We start from the raw sequence: 18,939 nt of genomic DNA on the forward strand, positions 1-18,939 counted from the left end.
AGCATTACCTGGATTCCAAATCCAGGCAAGGACACAAGAAAAGAAAATTAGAGGTCAATAACCCTGTTGAACACAGATGCAAAATTCCTCAACAAAATAGTAGCAAACTCAATTCAACAATATAGCAAAAGGATAATACACAATGACCAACTGGGATTTATTCCAGTGATGCAAGGATGGTTCAATATCTGCAAGGCAATCAATGTGATACACCACATTAGCAAAATGAAGAATAAAAATCGTATGATCATCTCAACAGACGCAGAAAAAGCATTTGGCAAAATTCAACATCCATTATGATAAAAACTGTCAACAAAGGGGGTATAGAGAGGACATAATGCAACATAATAAAGGCAATATATGACAAGCCCACAGCTAACACACTTAATGGTGAAATGATAAAACTTTTTCTAAGATCAGGAACAGAGCAAGACAAGGATGTCCATTGTCATCATTTATATTCAGCATGATACTGGAAGATCTATACATAAGATTTAACCATAAGACACTAAATGGAAAAATACTCTGTGCTCGTGCATTGGAAGAACCAATATTGTCCAAAGAAATTTACAGATTTAATGCAATCCCTATAAAAATACCAACATTTTTCACAAAACTAGAAATAATACCTAAAATTTCCTTAAATGTTTCTCAAAAATAGTACTGCATTTTCCCAACACACACACACACACACACACACACACACACACACACACTCACAATAGTACTACATTTCCCAGCAATTTCACTTCTGGGCATTTACATACAGGAAGCAAAAACACTAATTCAAAAAGATATCCACACCCATGGGTTCACTGTAGCATTAATTACAAAAGCCAAGGAATGGAAGTGTTTGTTGACAGATGAATGGATAATGTGAGACACAGATACATGACTATTATTCATCCATTTGTGAAAACATGGATGCACCAAGAGAGCATTATGCTAGGTGAAACAAGTCAGACAGATGTAAACAAGTATGACCTCACTCTTATGTGGAATATAACAAAACAAAACAAAATCTAAACTTGAACTCATAGGTTCAGAAAACAGATTGGTGGTTGCCAGAGGCAGGGATCAACAGTGGCAAGAAGATGGTCAAAAGCTATAAACTTCCACTTATAAAATAAGCAAGTCCTGGAAATGTAATATATATAATGGTGACTAAAGTTCATAATAATACTGTATTGTATATTTTAAGTTGATAAGAGAGTAAATCTTAAAAGATGTGTGGTGATGGACGTTAACTAGATTTGTGGTGATCACTTTGCAATATATACACATATTGAACCATGCTGTATGGCATGTTGTATGCCTGAAACTAATATAATGTTATATGTCAATTACATCTCAATTAAAAAATGAAGTAATAAGTATATTTGTGGATTAAAAAAAGAATGAAAGAAACCTCTCACTACAAACACACACACACTAAAACAGACCATTATGCCAGGATACATTCCAAAATATTCAAGCCACAATTCACAACAACAACAAAAAGAAAATGAAGACACCTAAATTTGGGACTGACAGTGCAATTTAAACACACTGTTTGGTATGACAACATATAATAGCATTCATCAAAGCTGGTGGAAAGAAGAAAAATAGCACACATATTAGAATATAATAAAAAGAAAAAGAAACAATGAATATGGTTAACAGAGAAAGGCCACAGGTTTATGATGAGACAGAAAGGTACGAATAATAAAAAGTAAGAGAATACTTATCTACAAATATGACTTAGCTGACCTGTAGCCAATCAAAAAAACAAATACATGCAACCTGATGGCTAGATATATGACCATCCACTAAGCCAGCAGAGACACCTAGGCACCGTTTCCCTTCCTGGCCCCCTTCTTAAATTTTTTTTTTTTTTTAACGTTTTATTTATTTTTGAGACAGGGAGAGACAGAGCATGAACAGGGGAGGGTCAGAAAGAGGGAGACACAGAATCTGAAACAGGCTCCAGGCTCCGTGCTGTCAGCACAGAGCCCGATGCGGGGCTCGAACCCACGGACCGCGAGATCATGACCTGAGCCGAAGTCGGACGCCCAACCAACTGAGCCACCCAGGCGCCCCCCGGCCCCCTTCTTAAATGAGGATGTGACCTTGCTGATGCTGAGTCTGGTTCAAGAACCAGGTGTGCCTGATAAATGAGATTTCCTTACACCCAACGGTACAGATTGTTAATATAAATTCATCCAACATGGTAATAGCAGTTTCATGTATAAAAAAGGGCAGTGACATACCAAGTTCTGAAACCCTACTTTGTGCAAAATGTGTTACCAGCAGTTGCATGGACCCTCAGTTAGGGACTCTGTTATGATTAATAAGCATGCTCAGTGTCCTCCTGTCCTGAACGAACACCTTACTTCACATAAGATTGAGGAGCTTTGGCTTAATAAACAGCAGAACGTTATTAACCTAATCTTAAAGTTTGTGCCAATCAGCTCATCCGAAATGATACTTGCAATAATAACCAATATCTTCTGAAAAACAAGAACTGTATAAAGCATGGCTGTTATAAATTCTAGAGGTGAAATTAAAATAAATATGGAGTATACTGGAACATATTCAAAAGTTATTTTCAAGTATTCAAGGAGCATTTGCTAATATTAATCCTATACTAGACTACTGACAATAAAGAAAATCTCAATCAAAAACAAGAAACTGAATACATGACATTCTCTAACCATGATGTAGTAGAATTACAAACATAAGTCTGAAGGGAGGAAGGAAAAAACTCAATCACCGGGGAATGAAAATCAAATAAACCCTCCTGAATACCTATTAAGTCTAAGAGAGAACTTTAATTGCCAGTGAATTAGAAAGTGAGAGAATAATAGATTAAAAACTCACTGATTCCTGCCAAAACTTTAAAAAGATAAAATTTATATCCCTAAAGACATTCAACTAACATTAAAAAATGCTTTTAATGTTTATTTATATTTTGACAGGGAGAGAGACAGACAGAGACAGAGACAGAGACAGCATGAGCGGGGGAGGGGCAGAGAGATGGAGACAGAATCTGAAGGAGGCTCCAGGCTCCACATTGTCAGCACAGAACCCAACGTGGGGCTCGAACTCACGAATCTTGAGATCATGACCTGAGCTGAAGTTGGATGCTTAGCTGAGTGACCCAGGTGCCCCACAACTAACATGTTTTTAAAGAATAAAAATATTAAACATCTAACTAAATAAGAAAAATAATTTACAAGCAAACCATAAGGAAGAAATAATAAGGAAACTAATAAATTAGAAAACAAAACAGCTGAGAACGGAAGGAGGTGATTCTCTAAATAATGAACATATAAGCCACTGGCTAAAGAAGAAAAAATACCAATAAACCAAAAATAGAAACAAGAAAGGGGCTATAACATATAAATCATCTTAAAATTGTAGGTCAATAAAAATAAAATTTTCCAAAGAACAATTTTTGTTAAAAAATATTCTAAGACTGACTCAAGCAGCAGAAAACTTAGGTAGGCCAATGCAGTAGCGACTGCTAATTGCCTTTCAACATCCAGTCTCCCCTTCTCCTTGACAAAGGTTTGAAATCTCAGCTGGCCACAAGGCCACCCAACTACAGACATTTCCCAGCCACCTTGCAGGCAGGTGTGCCCAGGTCACTGAATTATAACAAACGGGATTTGAATAAAAGGGTTGATATCACATCTTTTTTTTTTTTTTTAAAAGAGTTTTAGTTTATTTTTTTAAAGTTTACTTATTTATCTTGAGAGAGAGAGAGCATACGTGTGTCAGCAGGGGAGGGGCAGAGGGAGAAGGAGAGCGAGAATCCCAAGCAGGCTCTGCATTACCAGCACGGAGCCCAGCAAGGAGCCCAACATGGACCCCAATGAGGAACACAATGAAGGGCTCGAACACCCGAACTGTGAGATCATGACTTGAGCCGAAATCAAGAGTCTGGCGCTTAACCAAATGAGCCACCCAAGTGCCCCCAGGTGACATCACATCTTTCCCAGGGAGCTGTCTGTCCTCCAGTTCTTTGTCCCCCCCCACCCCCTGCAAAAGGCTTGCAATGCAACAGTATGAAAGTGAGCCAGCTTCTACCATAGGAAAGACAACAGCCCCTAGGAGGTGCTGAAGCAAAATGAGGAATGGAACCTGGGTTTCTAGATGACCTAATGCCATAGAGCTGCCTACCCCTACCCACCCTTATCACTGCCAGTCACCTGAAAACTCAGACTTTTATGAGAAAGAAATAGTCTTTCTTGGGGTGCCTGGGTGGCTCAGTCAGTTGAACATCTTACTCTTGATGTAACAAAAAAAATTTTTTTTTAACATTTATTATTAAGAGACAGAGAGACACAGAGCGTGAGCAGGGGAGGGGTAGAGAGAGGAGGAGACATAGAATCCGAAGCAGGCTCTAGGCTATGAGCTGTCAGCACGGAGCCCGACGTGGGGTTCGAACTCACAAACTGTGAGATCATGACCTGAGCCGACGTCGATCACCTGACCAACTGAGCCACCCAGGCGCCCCTGACTCTTGATTTTTATAGTTAAGTCTCAGAGTTAATAAAAGTGATTTTCCCATACTTCAGTGTTTCTCTACCTTATTTTAGGTCATGGGTTCCTTTGCAAATCTAATGAAAATGAGTTTTTCCCCAGAAAACTCCTACATATAATTAGAAAACTCCCACATCTTAAATCTGAGGATGCAAAAAGCTCATTAAAAAGGAAATTCTGGGGGCACCTGGGTGGCTCAGTTGGTTGAGCATCTGACTCTTGATTTCAGTTCAGGTCATGATCTCAAGATTCGCAGGACTGAGCCCCGAATAAGGCTCTGTGCTCCCAGTGCCTGGGAGTCTTCCTCTCCCTCTCTGCCCCTCCCCTGCTCATGCTCTCTCTCCAAGTAAGAGAAGAAAAACAAGGAAATTCTGGGACGCCTGGCTGGCTCAGTCGGTAGAGTGTGTGACTCTTGATCACAGGGTCCAGAGTTCAAGCCCCACCTTGGGTGTAGAGATCACTGAAAAAAAAATCTTAAAAAAAAAAAAAAAAAAAAGGAAATTCCTCAGCTCCATCCAAGATCTGATCACCATCTCTAGGTAGGAGACACAGAAATCTACATTGTCAACAAGCACCTCAAACATTTACCTTGATAAATATTGTTCTAAAGCAAACTAATTCCTCAACCCCAAATTAAATTTTCTTCTTTTAAAAATTTTTTTCAACGTTTGTTTGTTTATTTATTTAGAGAGACAGAGCATGAGTGGGGAGGGGCAGAGCGAGAGAGAGGGAGACACAGAATTCCAAGCAGGCTCCAGGCTTGGAGTTGTCAGCACAGAGCCCGATGCAGGCCTCTGCGGGGCTCAAATTCACGAATAGTGAGATCATGACCCGAGCCTGAAGTAGGATGCAAAACCGACTGAGCCACCCAGGCATCCCATCAATTTTTAAAGATTAATGAACTCCTCCTTGGCAATATGCCATATAGATAATGCTAGTCAAATACGTTTAATACCAAACTGGGCAATAAGCATCTGTTTAAATTTTATAATCAGAACAGCCAACGCTATTTAATCGAGATCAGCTTGATCTCTATTGTGTACAAAAGAACGCATAGAGAAAAAGACAGCAAGTCAACAAACGGAAGCCCACTGTGACCTCGGAGACCCGGGCCTGTGATGTTTACACTCCTACTTTTCTACACTTTCCAAGTAGACAATAAGAAGTATTTGCATATACATAGGAGTTTGGTGTAGTAATAAAGTTCCAGAGTGTCCACCTCCCCCCCGTTCTAACCTTGGTTTAGCTACTGGAGAAATGTGTCCATTGGCAAAATCATTTGAGCACACGTTATTAGCGAATGAGGCTTACCGCCCTGTTTCTCCTTTCACCTCGGCCATTATGCAGAAGATATCTAATCCAGGCCAACACTTCTCCATAGTCGTAATTGCCTAGATATTTTTTTTTTCTGGATAGTGTCCCTGTCTGTCTTCCCAAGCACCGCGGAAGTATCAAAGACTTGAAAAATGTCACTTGCTGTGGGTCCTCAGCTAGCTTTGTTATTTTAAAATAACGAAGGGGTCCATGGTCTTGTTGAGAACTTCAGCGCCACGGACCAATCCAGCATTTCCCAGCCAAAGCAATAATGCCATTATCAGGTCTGGGAGAGACAGGTGATTTGAAAGTGATTACGTGAAATGCCATAAAATGAGACGGGGCGGGGAAGCTGCCTCGGTTACCGAAAGGACAGGAGTTCATCCACCTGTCAGGCCATCAGGTGTGAAATCGTTCCATCCCTGCGGGTTCAGAAGCCAGGACGGAGACTGTCCTTCCTCCAGCCTCGCCCTTTTTCCCTAAGTGCCCATCCGGGGTCCCCCCACTTCCTCCATCAAAGGCGCGGGACTGGGAAGAGGCGGAAGGTCAGGTCAGAGGCCAGCAGGCCCTAGTCGAACCCTACTAAGCCTACGGCCGCGCCCCGTGCTCCCCAACCCCAGCGCCGCGCCCGCCGCCGAGGGCACCGCCAGCCCCGGAGCCAAGCGTGGGGGAGACCGCGCCGACAGCCAGGCAGGAGGCCCAGCCCCAGTCGCCTCTCGGGTGGGCGTGTCGGCTCAGGGACGGGGGCTCTGGAGGGAACGGCCCCGCCCCGGACGCCGCCAGGAGCCCAGCGCCGAGGGAGGGGCGGCGGGGAACCGGGGCCCGGCGCCCGGGGCAACGAGTACCTGGCTGCCGAACTGAGGACAACTGAGGGCACTCGCAGAGCAGGGCGGGAACGCTTCCAGCAATGGCGCCGGCTTGGCGGGGCCGGCCGCCAGGCAAGACAATGCGCCTGCGCGGCCGGGGCGCCAGAACTCCAGCGCCCAGAATCCTCAGCGCCAGAGCTTTTTTTTTTTTTTTTTTTTTTTTTTTTTTTTTTTTTTTTTTTTTTTCCATTTTCCCCCTCCCCCCTTTTCTCTCTTGTCTGCGTTTAAGCGGGAATGGGCTGTGTTTGTCGACAATTTGGGTGACCTAAAAAAAATCCAATCAAATCGAACAAACTTGTATTGAGAGGCCGCGACTACCTGTCAAGCGCTACCATCAGGTACGAGCGACGCAAAAAAGAATGACGCCAGCTCTTGCCACTGACCATTTCAGGGTGGCTGAAGGCCTAGTCATTGATAGAAGATACGGGCCTTTTGTCAATTAGCGAAAACCTCGGATGCCGGTGGAGTTGGTGAGCGCGTGTGCACCCTTTTGCTTGTCTTTCAAGTTCTTGACTGAAGAAGCGATGATGCCTTCCTTATAATCTCTGGCTCTTTGAACTAGAGCTTCCTTCCTCAGCGCATCCAAATCGTAATAGTAAAATAATAAAAACAAAAGTTTAACTAATATTGAGATTGATGTTAATCTAAATAGACATTTATTTTTCCGAGTTTTTATATTGAGGTTATTATATCTCAGATTATAATATATATAGTATAAGGCGTGTTTTCCTTTGCCTCAATTCCGTGGTGTTCATGTTCAGAGGCCATATTTTCTATAGTGAAACAGACTCCATTGGGGCTGTAGAGCAGTTTCCCTCAATGACACCGTTTCCTTCCTAACCCGCCCCTACGCTCTGTGACTTGGATTCTCTGCTGCTTTGTTTATGTGTGAGGCCCACCAGGGTGGGCCCCTGCCTATGGGGATCTGCAGGGAAATATAAATCTCCGTGAAGCAACCCTGTAAAGGGGGGCTCTTGGGATCGCAAAGAGCCAATGGACACCTTTGGAGGAAACATGACATAACCCAGGGACTCTTGAACTGTGAAAGGAAAAAAAAAATATAAGCGGGAGATCAAACTACTAGAGATAATAAATATGATAGCTGAAATGAAAAAAAAAAAAAATTGGATGAAGAGCAGATTCGACACTGCAAAAGAGAAGAATCACGCATTCAAAGGCATAAAAATAGAAACTGCCCAGAATGCAACACAGAGAGAAAATAGAGAATGAATGGAGCACCGGAGAGTTATAGTGTAATTAGAATCCTAGAAGGAAAGGAGAGAGTGAGGGATGACTGAATATGTTTGTTTCCCCCCTTTTTTTTTTTTTTTTTAATTTTTTTTTCAACGTTTTTTATTTATTTTTGGGACAGAGAGAGACAGAGCATGAACGGGGGAGGGGCAGAGAGAGAGGGAGACACAGAATCGGAAACAGGCTCCAGGCTCCGAGCCATCAGCCCAGAGCCTGACGCGGGGCTCGAACTCACAGACCGCGAGATCGTGACCTGGCTGAAGTCGGACGCTTAACCGACTGCGCCACCCAGGCGCCCCTTCCCCCCTTTTTTTAATTTAAATTTTAGTTAGAATAATGACTAGATACTTTCAAAGTTTGATGAAAATTATAACCCCACACATCCAAGAAGCTCAGTGAAATTCAAAGATGTGAAAAAATCACACCAAGGCACATCATAATCAAATTGTTACAAACCACTAATAAAGGAAAATCTTAAAAACAGAGGAGAAAAGGTCTGTATTTACTGGGTTCTAAGATAATTACTTTTCACCAGGAAAAAAAAAAAAAAAAAAGGAAGAAAGAAAAAAAGCAAGCAAGCCAGAGGACAATGGAGCACTTTTAAAGTACTGAAAGAAAGAAGAGGGGTACCTGGGTGGCTCAGTCCGTTAAGCTTCTGACTTCGTGGTTCATGAGTTTGAGCCCTGGGTCAGGCTTGGTGCTGATAGCCTAGAGCCTGGAGCCTGCTTCAGATTCTGTGTCTCTCCCTCTCTCTGCCTCTCCCCAACTCGTTCTCTCTCTCTCTCAAAAATAAATAAAAACATTAAAAAAAAGGAAAAAGAAAAAAAAAAACCCTGTCAGCCCAGAAATTTATACCCATTAAAATAGTGTCATATATGAAGGTGAACAGATAATGGGCTGAGATGGAATAGGCATGCTTCTCCCTGTATCCCCCATTAATTATAGCTAAAAACCCTTGATATTGTATAGATAAAACAAATATAAGAAGACTCTGAAATTTGGACCAAAGGCAGGCCAGCTAGGGATCGTGCAACGTGAAGAAAGACACAGTGGTAACTTTTCTACATTTTTGTTTTGCCTCATATACTCTGGCCTGGGTGCTTGGAGAAGCTGGCAACACAATATGCCAGTGGGTGCAGATTAAAAAAAGGCTCCAAGAAGAGCTGGTCTCTCTCCAGCCAAAGGACCAAGAAAAGGATAGTCTAGAATGACAGAAAACCTTTAAGAAAATAACCTCTACTCCAGCCAAACACCACAGAAAAAACTGTGGACCCATCTCATCCCCAACAGCAAAGATTGCAATGAGGGACTCTTCTGTCCCTGCAAGGATAATGTCAGAGAAGACAGGATGGGGAGCTGGGACTTTCATCTGCACCCGGCTGGTAGTATTGAGCCTCCCCACACACAGTGTCAGTGACAGCTATGTGGTAGGTGAGAGAATGCCTCTTCCATCCTCAACGAGGTGTTGTTAATGCTGGTGGTCTAATAGGGGGCCTGAAATTCTACCTCTGCCCAGCAGTAACAAATTCCCCTCCCCAGAGCTGTCAAAAGAAGCTAAGTATCTTGGACTTCCATTCCCACCTAATGCTAACAGCTCAGTGGTGAACTTCCTTCTTCCACCAGAGTGATGTCAGGAGAAGCCTGCTAAATCACAAGATTCACATAAAAGTCCAGAGTATCATAGTACTCAAAAGTGTCTCCAAATTTGACTAAAGACATAAGTCTCCAGATTCAAGAATCTAAGAAAATGCCAGCAGGATAAACACAAAGATATGCAGTCTAATAAGACAGCTAATAATCAAACTTCTGAGAACTAAAAAAGATGAAGAAAAATCCTGGGAGCAGCAAGAGAAAAAGGATACCATATCAGCAACAGAAAAATAATTCAAATGATAGTGGACTTCTTATCAGGAAACATGGAGGCCAGAAGTAGGTGAAACAACGTTTCTCAAGTGCTGAAAGAAAATAACTGTAAATCCAGAATCTGAGTTTAATCAGTGACCATGCAGCAAAAATTCTTCCCATCATGTTTCTCCCCTTGTACTGCAATTTAAAGGTACATTGGAACAAGAAAACATATTGTTAGATATAAAATGTGATAGCATTCTTCCTGAAGATGAACCAAAAACTATTTGATGACGACACTCAATAATTTAAAGCAGAGAAACTGGAAGAGAAGCTAAAAGTGAAAGAATGAGAAGCATCATGGGTTAAAATAGATGATCTAGAAAAAAAAAAATTCCCAGTATGTAGTAGATAGTCAAGCAAGTGCCTTCTGGTCGCAATGGCAACAGACGGTCTTTATTTGAAGATGTGCAGACACTAAGTGCATGAAGAGGTTTGCCAGGCACAGAAGGATTAGAAGGACTGTCCGCTCTTGCACCTTGGCAGTGGCAGAGCTGTTCAGAATATGCATAGCTGAGAAAACCTCGGATGCTCGTTTCAGAGACGATGAGCTGGGTTCCCAGGAGGGGCATTAGTTTTTCATGGTGGAACCCATCAGGGCATGGGGATGCATCTTTTTTCCTGGATTCTGTAGAAAATACTTACGTTTCTTGTGCCATACAAATCCATTCCACTTGAAAGTCAAAGCTTTCTCCATCCCAGTTCCAGGAAGTACAAATGTCTGCAGTAGCTCAAGATTGGGCATTCAAACGATAGTAAATTATCAGATTCCATTTTCATAAATATTTCATCACATTTTTTGGGTGGTGGTGTCATCATAACCCCAGCGTATTCGTAACCAAAAATATTTCACATAATTAGAGCTATAGAAAAGCAACCTGGTCATCATCTACACGTTCCACCAAAATGGAATTTTTGGCCACTTATAATAGGTGGTTCTATGATATCAATATTTTTCAAAGGTACATTTTAAAAAGTACTACACATATAAGACTTTACAACCTTAAAGTTCTTTCCAGGTGATTGTTACCAGCATTAAAAAAAATCATAGAAATCGTTCTTTGCTTTTGCATTCTAACATGACTCATTGGAAAAAGTGACATGGCAATCGTCACTGTTCTTTTCTAGGGCATTTCCTTACTTTTGTTAGTGATTTACATGTATACATGTTCACCTTCTTTTATGTATATCCAAAGTCTTGTTTCCAAGTCTTTTGTATAGCACCAGGATTTCAAAAATAGAGTGGGAGAAATTTATTCTAAAAATATTGTTCTGTACTTTGACTGGAATTGGGATTAAAAATTGTGTGTGTGTTTTTAATGTTTTTTATTATTTATTTATTTTTAAGACAGAGAGAGACAGAGTATGAGCAGGGGAGGGGCAGAGAGAGGGAGGCACAGAATCTGAAGCAGGCTCCAGGATCCGAGCTGTCAGCACAGAGCCCGATGTGGGGCCTGAATCCACAGAATGTGAGATCATGACCTGAGCCAAAGTCAGATGCTTAACCAACTGAGCCACCCAGGCACCCCTAAAAATTGTGTTTTTAGGAGTGCCTGGGTGGCTCAGATGGTTAAGTGTCAGACTTTTGACTCCAGCTCAGGTCATGATCTCAGGATTGTGAGATTGAGCCCCACGTCAAGCCCCACATTGGGCTCAACACAGAACCTGCTTGAGATTCTCTCTCTCTCTCCCTCTGCCTCTCTCCCCCACTCTCTCTAAATAAATAAATGTTTAAAAATTATATTTATATATATTTTTTAAAGTTTATTTTGAGAGAGAGACAGAGCAGGGGAGGGGCAGAGAGAGAGGGAGAGAGAGAATCCCAAGAAGACTCCATGCTGCCAGCGTGCTGCCCGATATGGGGCTCGAACCTACAAACTGTGAAACCATGACCTGAGCCAAAGTCAAGAGTCAGACGCTTAACTGACTGAGCCACCCAGTCAACCAACCATGTTTTTATATTTTTATTTGAAGATTTTTTTTCTTACTCAGCTTTGTTGTTGTCAAACTTAATGAATAAGACTCTTGAACATAATAAAAAATAGTGTCTAACCATTCCACATTTTTGTAGAGGGTTAGAATGAGATCATTTTAAGTTAAATTAGTTCTTGGCCAGGGCGCCTGGGTGGCTCAGTCGGTTAAGCGTCCGACTTCAGCTCAGGTCATGATCTCGCGGTCCGTGAGTTCGAGCCCCGTGTCTGGCTCTGGGCTGATGGCTCAGAGCCTGGAGCCTGCTTCCGATTCTGTGTCTCCCTCTCTCTCTGCCCCTCCCCCGTTCATGCTCTGTCTCTCTCTGTCTCAAAAATAAATAAACGTTAAAAAAAATTTAAAAAAAATAAATTAGTTCTTGGCCTAATGCAAACTACAGCTGCCTTTAGGCATAATGTAACAAAAAAATTCTTGTATGTGCTGGGCATTACCACGATGTTCAGTTATTGACTTAATATGGTTCCTAAGAGCTTAGAGAAAGCAATACTGAAGATGATTTTATTTATTTATTTTTTAATGTTTATTTTTGAGAGAGAGAGAAACAGAGCATGAGTGGGGGAGTGGCAGAGAGAGAGGGAGACACAGAATCCGAAGCAGGCTGCAGGCTCTGAACTGTCTGCACAGAGCCCGATGTGGGGCTCAAACTCACAAACTGCGAGATCATGACCTGAGCTAAAGTCAGATACCTGACCAACTGAGCCACCCAGGTGCCACAAGATGCACTTATTCTTAACATCTTATTCTTTTTGTGTTATCATGTACCCTCTCTATATATACATATTTTTTTTTCTGAATCATTTGAGAGCAAATTGCATGCATTATGCTTTTTTACCTCTACACACTTCACTGTGCATTTCCCAATAATAAGGATATTATTTTACATAACCATGGTATAGTTATCAACTTCAATAAATTTAACATGGATGTAATACTTTTATCCACTCTACTGCTTGTATTGCACTTTTGAAAAACGGAACCAATATGTCCTTCGTAGTATTTTTTCTCCTGCGTAGGATCCAGTTAAGGATAATATATTGTATATAGTCATCACGTCTTTAGTTCTTAACCTGGAACAGGGATTCAACCTTTCTTTGTCTTTTATGTCAGTAACATTTTAATTTTTTTTTTTTTAACATTTATTTACTTTTGAGACAGAGAGAAACAGAGCATGAACGGGGGAGGGTCAGAGAGAGAGAGAGGGAGACACAGAATGTGAAACAGGCTCCAGGCTCTGAGCAGTCAGCGCAGAGCCCGATGCGGGGCTCGAACTCACAGATCGTGAGATCATGACCTGAGCCGAAGTCGGATGCTTAACCGACTGAGCCACCCAGTTGCCCCTATGTCAGTAACATTTTTAAAGAATGCAATCTTTAAAAAAATTTTCTTAACCTTTATTTATTTTTGAGATACAGACAGAGCATGAGTGGGAGAGGGGCAGAGTGGGAGGGAGACAGAATCTGAAGCAGGCTCTAGGCTCTGAGCTGTCACCACAGAGCCCAACATGGGGCTTGAACACACAAACCATGAGATCATGACCTGAGCTGAAGTCGGGCACTTAACTGGCTAAGCCACCCAGGTGCCCCAATCTTTTGTTGCCAATAGTCCTCATTTTGAGGTTTGTTGAATGTTTCCTCATGATTGGATTCCAGTTATGCATTCTCTAATATTACATAAATTATGTTGTGTCCCCATGGTATCACATCTGAGGCACACAATTGCCACCTGCCACTTGTTCAATATATTAATTTTGATCATGTAATCAGGGTGCTTCCCATATAGTAGTATAAAATTATTAGTATATAATTTTTTTCCTTGCAATTGCCAATTGTAACAAGCAATTTATGGAGAAGATACTTTAATACTATGCAAATATCCTGTTCCTCATCACACTTTCCCCTTTTGGATTTACCATCCATTGATGATTCTTGTCTGACCAATCTTGACTGTCATGGCTGCAAAATGATGATTTTCCAGTTTCACATTTACCAGTTTGCATTGGGCATTCTACTGCAAGCAAGGGCCTCTGTTCTCCCTTGTTTATTTACCCCTTTCTTCCTTCCTCCCTCCCTTCTTTCCTTTCTTCCTTCCTTCCTATCTGAGAGAGAGAGAGGAGAGAGAGAGAGAGAGAGCAAGTGGAGGAGGGGCAGAGACAGAGGGAAAGAGAGAGAATCCCAAGCAGGCTCTACACAGTCAGCCCAGAGCCTGATGCAGGCTCACCAACTGTGAGATCATGACCTGAACCAAAATCAAGAGTCAGATGCTTAATCTATTGGGCCACCCAGGAGCCCCTATTTACTTACTTCTTATCAATGTGAACGCAAGCACTATTTTTTCCCGACGGTTCAATAATTCATTACTGTCTTGTTTTGGTACTCAATTTGCCCCAGACTTGGTTAGTGAGGGCCACGCCAAGCCGGCTCCTTTGCCTTTCTGACCTACTCTCACCATTTTTTGAGTCCTACTTTATTTTCTGGAATAAGATGTTCCAGACTCTTCTTGTAACTACCTTCCTTCAGACTTGGAACCAGCCATTTCTCTGAGGAACCCTGGTTCTTTTTTTTTTTTTCCTTTTCTCGTGGAGAATGGTATCAAATCAAGCTCTGAGCTCACTGCAACTTGGGTGTCATTGTTTCTAGCCCCTTTCAGTGGACAGAGCTAAGATATATATGTATGTATACATCTATATATAACAATATATTTTCCCATGTTAAGAAGGTATAAAAGGGATGTGTAGCTAAGGAGGCCAAATATGGATGTTTGTGAATTTTGCTTATCTGATAAATTGCTTGTGTATAACAGAGAGTTCTCAATCATCTATTTCCTAGGTAATTTGGTTAGCAAAGTTGTGATTAATGTAAGTGGTTAAAAGACTATATTGGAATAATAATGGCAACAAAACTGTGCAGAAAAATAGTTAACATGGCAAGTGCAAGACTGCTATTTTTAGAAAGTCCTGCTGACAAGGTAGACCCTTGGCTGGCGTCTGGGGCTTCTGACTTGGGGATGGTTCCCACCGTTCCCAGAGCTGATAAGAGTGGTCGCTGTGCCTAAACTATGTGTATAAACACTGTAGTTTATGCTGAACACCTGTTTTCCTTCTAGGAGTCTGTAGTTTTGGTACGTGCTAGACAGAGGGTGCCAATAAAAACGAAGAGTACTGGGGCACCTGGGTCGCTCAGTTGGTTAAGCGTCTGACTCCTGATTTCGACTCGGGTCATGATCTCTTGGTTTGTGGGATCAAGCCCCCGTTGGGCTCCATGCTGACAGCACAGAGCCTGCTTGGGACTCTCTTTCTCCCTCTGTTCCTCCCCTACGCACACTCTCACTCTCAAAATATAAATAAACTTAAAAAATATTTAAAAGAAACCACCTTGGGTACTGAGATTCTAGTGAACTCCCTTGGTAAACGATATTTCACATGTTATCACGACTCACTGCAGGGGGTATTGGGCATGTCCTGTGTGACTCTAGTGCCAAGAGAACTCTTGGAAGCTTATACCTTGTTTTCTCCAGACTTTGTCCCACGCACCTTTTCCCTTTACCAATTTTGCTTTGTATCCTTTTACTGTAATAAATCACAGCCACGAGTATGGCAATATGCTGAACCCTGTTAATCCTTCTAGCCAATCATTGAGGCTGGGGGTCATGTTGGGGACCCCCCCCCCCAGACATATATAAAAGAGAATGGGATGTTGCTTCTGTTTTTCAAGAGAAAAAGTAATTTTTCCTTTTAAAAAAATGTTTAATGCTTATTTGTTTTTGAGAGAGAGAGAGGGAGAGAGAGTGAGTGGGAGAGGGGCAGAGAGGGAGACAGAATCCAAAGCAGGATCCGGGCTCTGACGTGTCAGTACAGAGCCTGACTCGAACCCACGAACTGCAAGAACATGACCTGAGCCGAAGTCAGAAGCTTAAATGACTGAGCCACCCAGCTGCCCCACAAATACTTTTTTCTTAGAGTCTCGTTGTTCTAGGATGTGAAAAGATAGTAAGAGACAAAATTAGAGTGGATACAGTAAGTTTTAGAAGGTCTGAGGAAAAGTGAACTTTGTTTGTTGTACTTTATAATGGCTGCAAATACTGAAAAGAAGCAATAAAACGTGTTAAAATTTTGACAAAAACTGGCTTGATTTTGATGGGTTTATTCATTATATGTTTGCAAAATCTTTGATTCTATTTTTTTAAGTAAACTCTACCCCCAATGTGGGACTCAAAGTGAGATCAAGAGTCACATGCTCCATTGACCGAACCAGCCAGGTGCCCCCAAAATCTTTAACTCTAAATATTATATTTATATAACATCAGAGTTTGGCTATATCCTTGTGCCAGTGATAGTCCGCTCTTAACAAGAGGAGGTGAAAAATCATTCTTAACTTTCTGCATAATCTGTCCACGTACTACAGATTCAGTCTCTCACCAGAATTATGTTTTGTGCTTTGTGCTAACTTTGTCATACTCTTGATTTAAAAAAAAATAAACAGGCCCCAAATAGTCCCTTACCTAGGAGCCTGTGATATGGCACCCACAAAAGGAGAAATGCGAGAAATAGTTAGGTTTGTTTGGTATGTTTCATATTTATTAATTAGCTGAGAATTATTGTTGACAGCTGCTCAGCTTATGGGAAGAGATACCAAATAAAAGAGAATATAAGCCTTCTTGAGACTAACTTGATACAAATATATTATTAAGGTAAGTATATTTCAGAGGTTGTACACTTTATTTATGGTTGAAGTCCCTGGAGATGGTCCTCATGGCCCTTAATATGTTCTTAACCTCTGGGGAAACACTGATCAACTCCTTCTTGAAAGACTCATGTATTATACACCAAGAAAGGATTTTATTCTCCTCTATTGAGATATTGTTGGTTACTGTAATAAATTAAGCAGGGCTAGCCAGTCTGATTCTGAATAAGTGGTTTATGTTTTCCTTTCTTCCTTGTCTGAAGGTTCTTCTATAAGCTACAAGCCAGGAACGGAGTCTTTAAAAAAAGAAGGAAGATGTAAACATTCGGTGGAAATAACCTCACCGGATATCAGCTATCGCTGCTTCAAAGAACAGACTCATGGGTGGGTGCACACTTCCAAGCCAAAGCTGACATTGCTTAGAGAACTGTCAGATTTCCGGGATTCTGTTTTTTTGTTTTTGTTTTTTTTTGTCTGGAAGCAGATTACTTCATGAGATCAGACTGTTAACCGACGATTCAGTGGAGGACAAAGAGTTAATTGAGGAGGAATGAATGACCTGTTAGATGAAATATACTTGTGATTATCTGTTTAGAGCATTTTGGTAATTTAAAAAATATTCTATCTGATAGACATATGAGGAAGCCCTTTCTCTTCTTGATCTGTCTCTAACGCTCAATTTAGTAGACTGCCTTTGCAAATGGAAATAAAATATCCCTTAAAGTGTGAAAATTTAAAGCTTAAATGGGATTTTGTTCTCATTATCACTCAGAATTAAGGAGCATATACTTTTATGGAGTCTATTTTCTTTTCATAACAATGCAGTTATTTGTATAGAGTAACAACAAAAAGCATTTGTCCTCCTTTTTACCAAGATAAAACTGAACAAATCAATTATGTAAATACAGCTTTGGAGTTATATTTAAGAATCTATCCTGCTCAGCCATGAGCAGTCCACCATTAAGGAAGAATGTTTTATTTCATATATAGAATCAATACCTAGAGAAGCCGTCTAGGAAATGTCTATGGTACCTATGCTATGGCTTTCAAGATCCCAGCCCTACAAGTTGAAAAGAAGGTCACTCTCCAGTAGAACAGGAGCTGTAACAGATCTGGGGAACCGCAAAAGGAGAGAAATTCATCCATATTTACAGGTATTACAGGTGGAACTTGGTGGAGATGAATCCATTGGGTTTAGTTTTCTAGCCCTGGAACAGAAGAACAAATAAAAGCAATCTTTAAAAAAATCTCCAGGGGCACCTGGGTGGCTCAGTCGGTTAAGCATCTGACTTCGCCTCAGGTCATGATCTCAAGGTTTGCGGGTTCGAGCCCCGCGTTGGGCTCTGTGCTGACAGCTCAGAGCCTGGACCCTGCTTCCGATTTTGTCTCCCTCTCTCTCTGCCTCTCCCTTACTCACTCTGTCTCTCTTTCTCTCTCAAAAATAAACAAACATTTAAGAACATTAGAAAAATCTCTAGAATGATGGAAACCATTGAGGATGGAACCCAAAATTCCTTATAAAGTCTCCAGTGAGAAATGTGTTTTCTGGCCTTAGTTGCTCAGAACCAGACGGCCTAAGACTTGCTGGCATCATAACAAAGTGCCCTATAGCTGTACCATGTAAATGAAGCCAAGTAACAAAACCACAATGAATCTGTTTTTTTTTTTTAATAAAAAAAAATCTGTAGAGAACATCTATGAACACAGGGCAGACTGTTAAGAAAATTTTATCCAAAACTTGGAAACAAGGCAAAAGTCTGGTTACATGCGAACATCAAAATGCAACTTTATCTGAAAAGCCCATTTAAAGGTGATTTGGCTCTTCAGGGGGGCGCCTGGATGGCTCAGTTGGTTGAATGTCTGACTTTGGCTCAGGTCATGATCTTGAGGTTGGTGAGATCAAGCCGCACATTGGGCTCACTGCTGTCAGTGCCGAGCCCGCTTCAGATCCTCTGTCCCCCTTTCTCTCTGTCCCTCACCTGCTCATGCTCTCTCTCTCTCAAAAATAAATAAACGGTAAAAAAAGAAAAGACTATCTGACTCCTTGGGGTAGTATAACTTTGTTTGACTTACTATTTACTATTGATTAGGGCCTAACTCTGTGAAGCCATTTGCCGCCCTGTTAAAAACAAAAGCAAAACCCTTGATAAGTTGCAAAGGATTTCTACTTGGTAGAAAAGATGACCTCAGAGTTTGTGGTTTTATTGCCCTGTACGACACTGGCCAGTTTTGTATCTCATTTAGCAAGCTTATCCCAGCATGCTTTCCTTCACTGACCGTTTATGCACAGTCTCTGGTATCCATCTTTGAACCAGCATTATTAGCCAGGTAGTTCCCTCATTAATGAGCCCAATAAATCTTTGTCACAGGCTTACTATAGAACAGTCATACTTTTAACTTAAAAACAA

General features: G+C 41.4%; 1 protein-coding gene across 1 annotated transcript in view; it reads right to left on the reverse strand.

The window, feature by feature from the left end:
- The window catches only part of ZNF624 (zinc finger protein 624), a 32,845-nt gene extending 26,072 nt beyond the window's left edge, over positions 1 to 6,773 (reverse strand). The window contains exon 1 of the mRNA XM_049636905.1: positions 6,687 to 6,773. The gene's annotated coding sequence lies outside the window, so the exon portion shown is untranslated. The remainder of the gene's footprint in view (positions 1 to 6,686) is intronic.
- Positions 6,774 to 18,939: the final 12,166 nt, after the last annotated feature.

This window comes from Panthera uncia, chromosome E1 (genome assembly GCF_023721935.1).
Source record: "Panthera uncia isolate 11264 chromosome E1, Puncia_PCG_1.0, whole genome shotgun sequence".
Classification (NCBI taxonomy): Eukaryota; Metazoa; Chordata; class Mammalia; order Carnivora; family Felidae; genus Panthera; species Panthera uncia.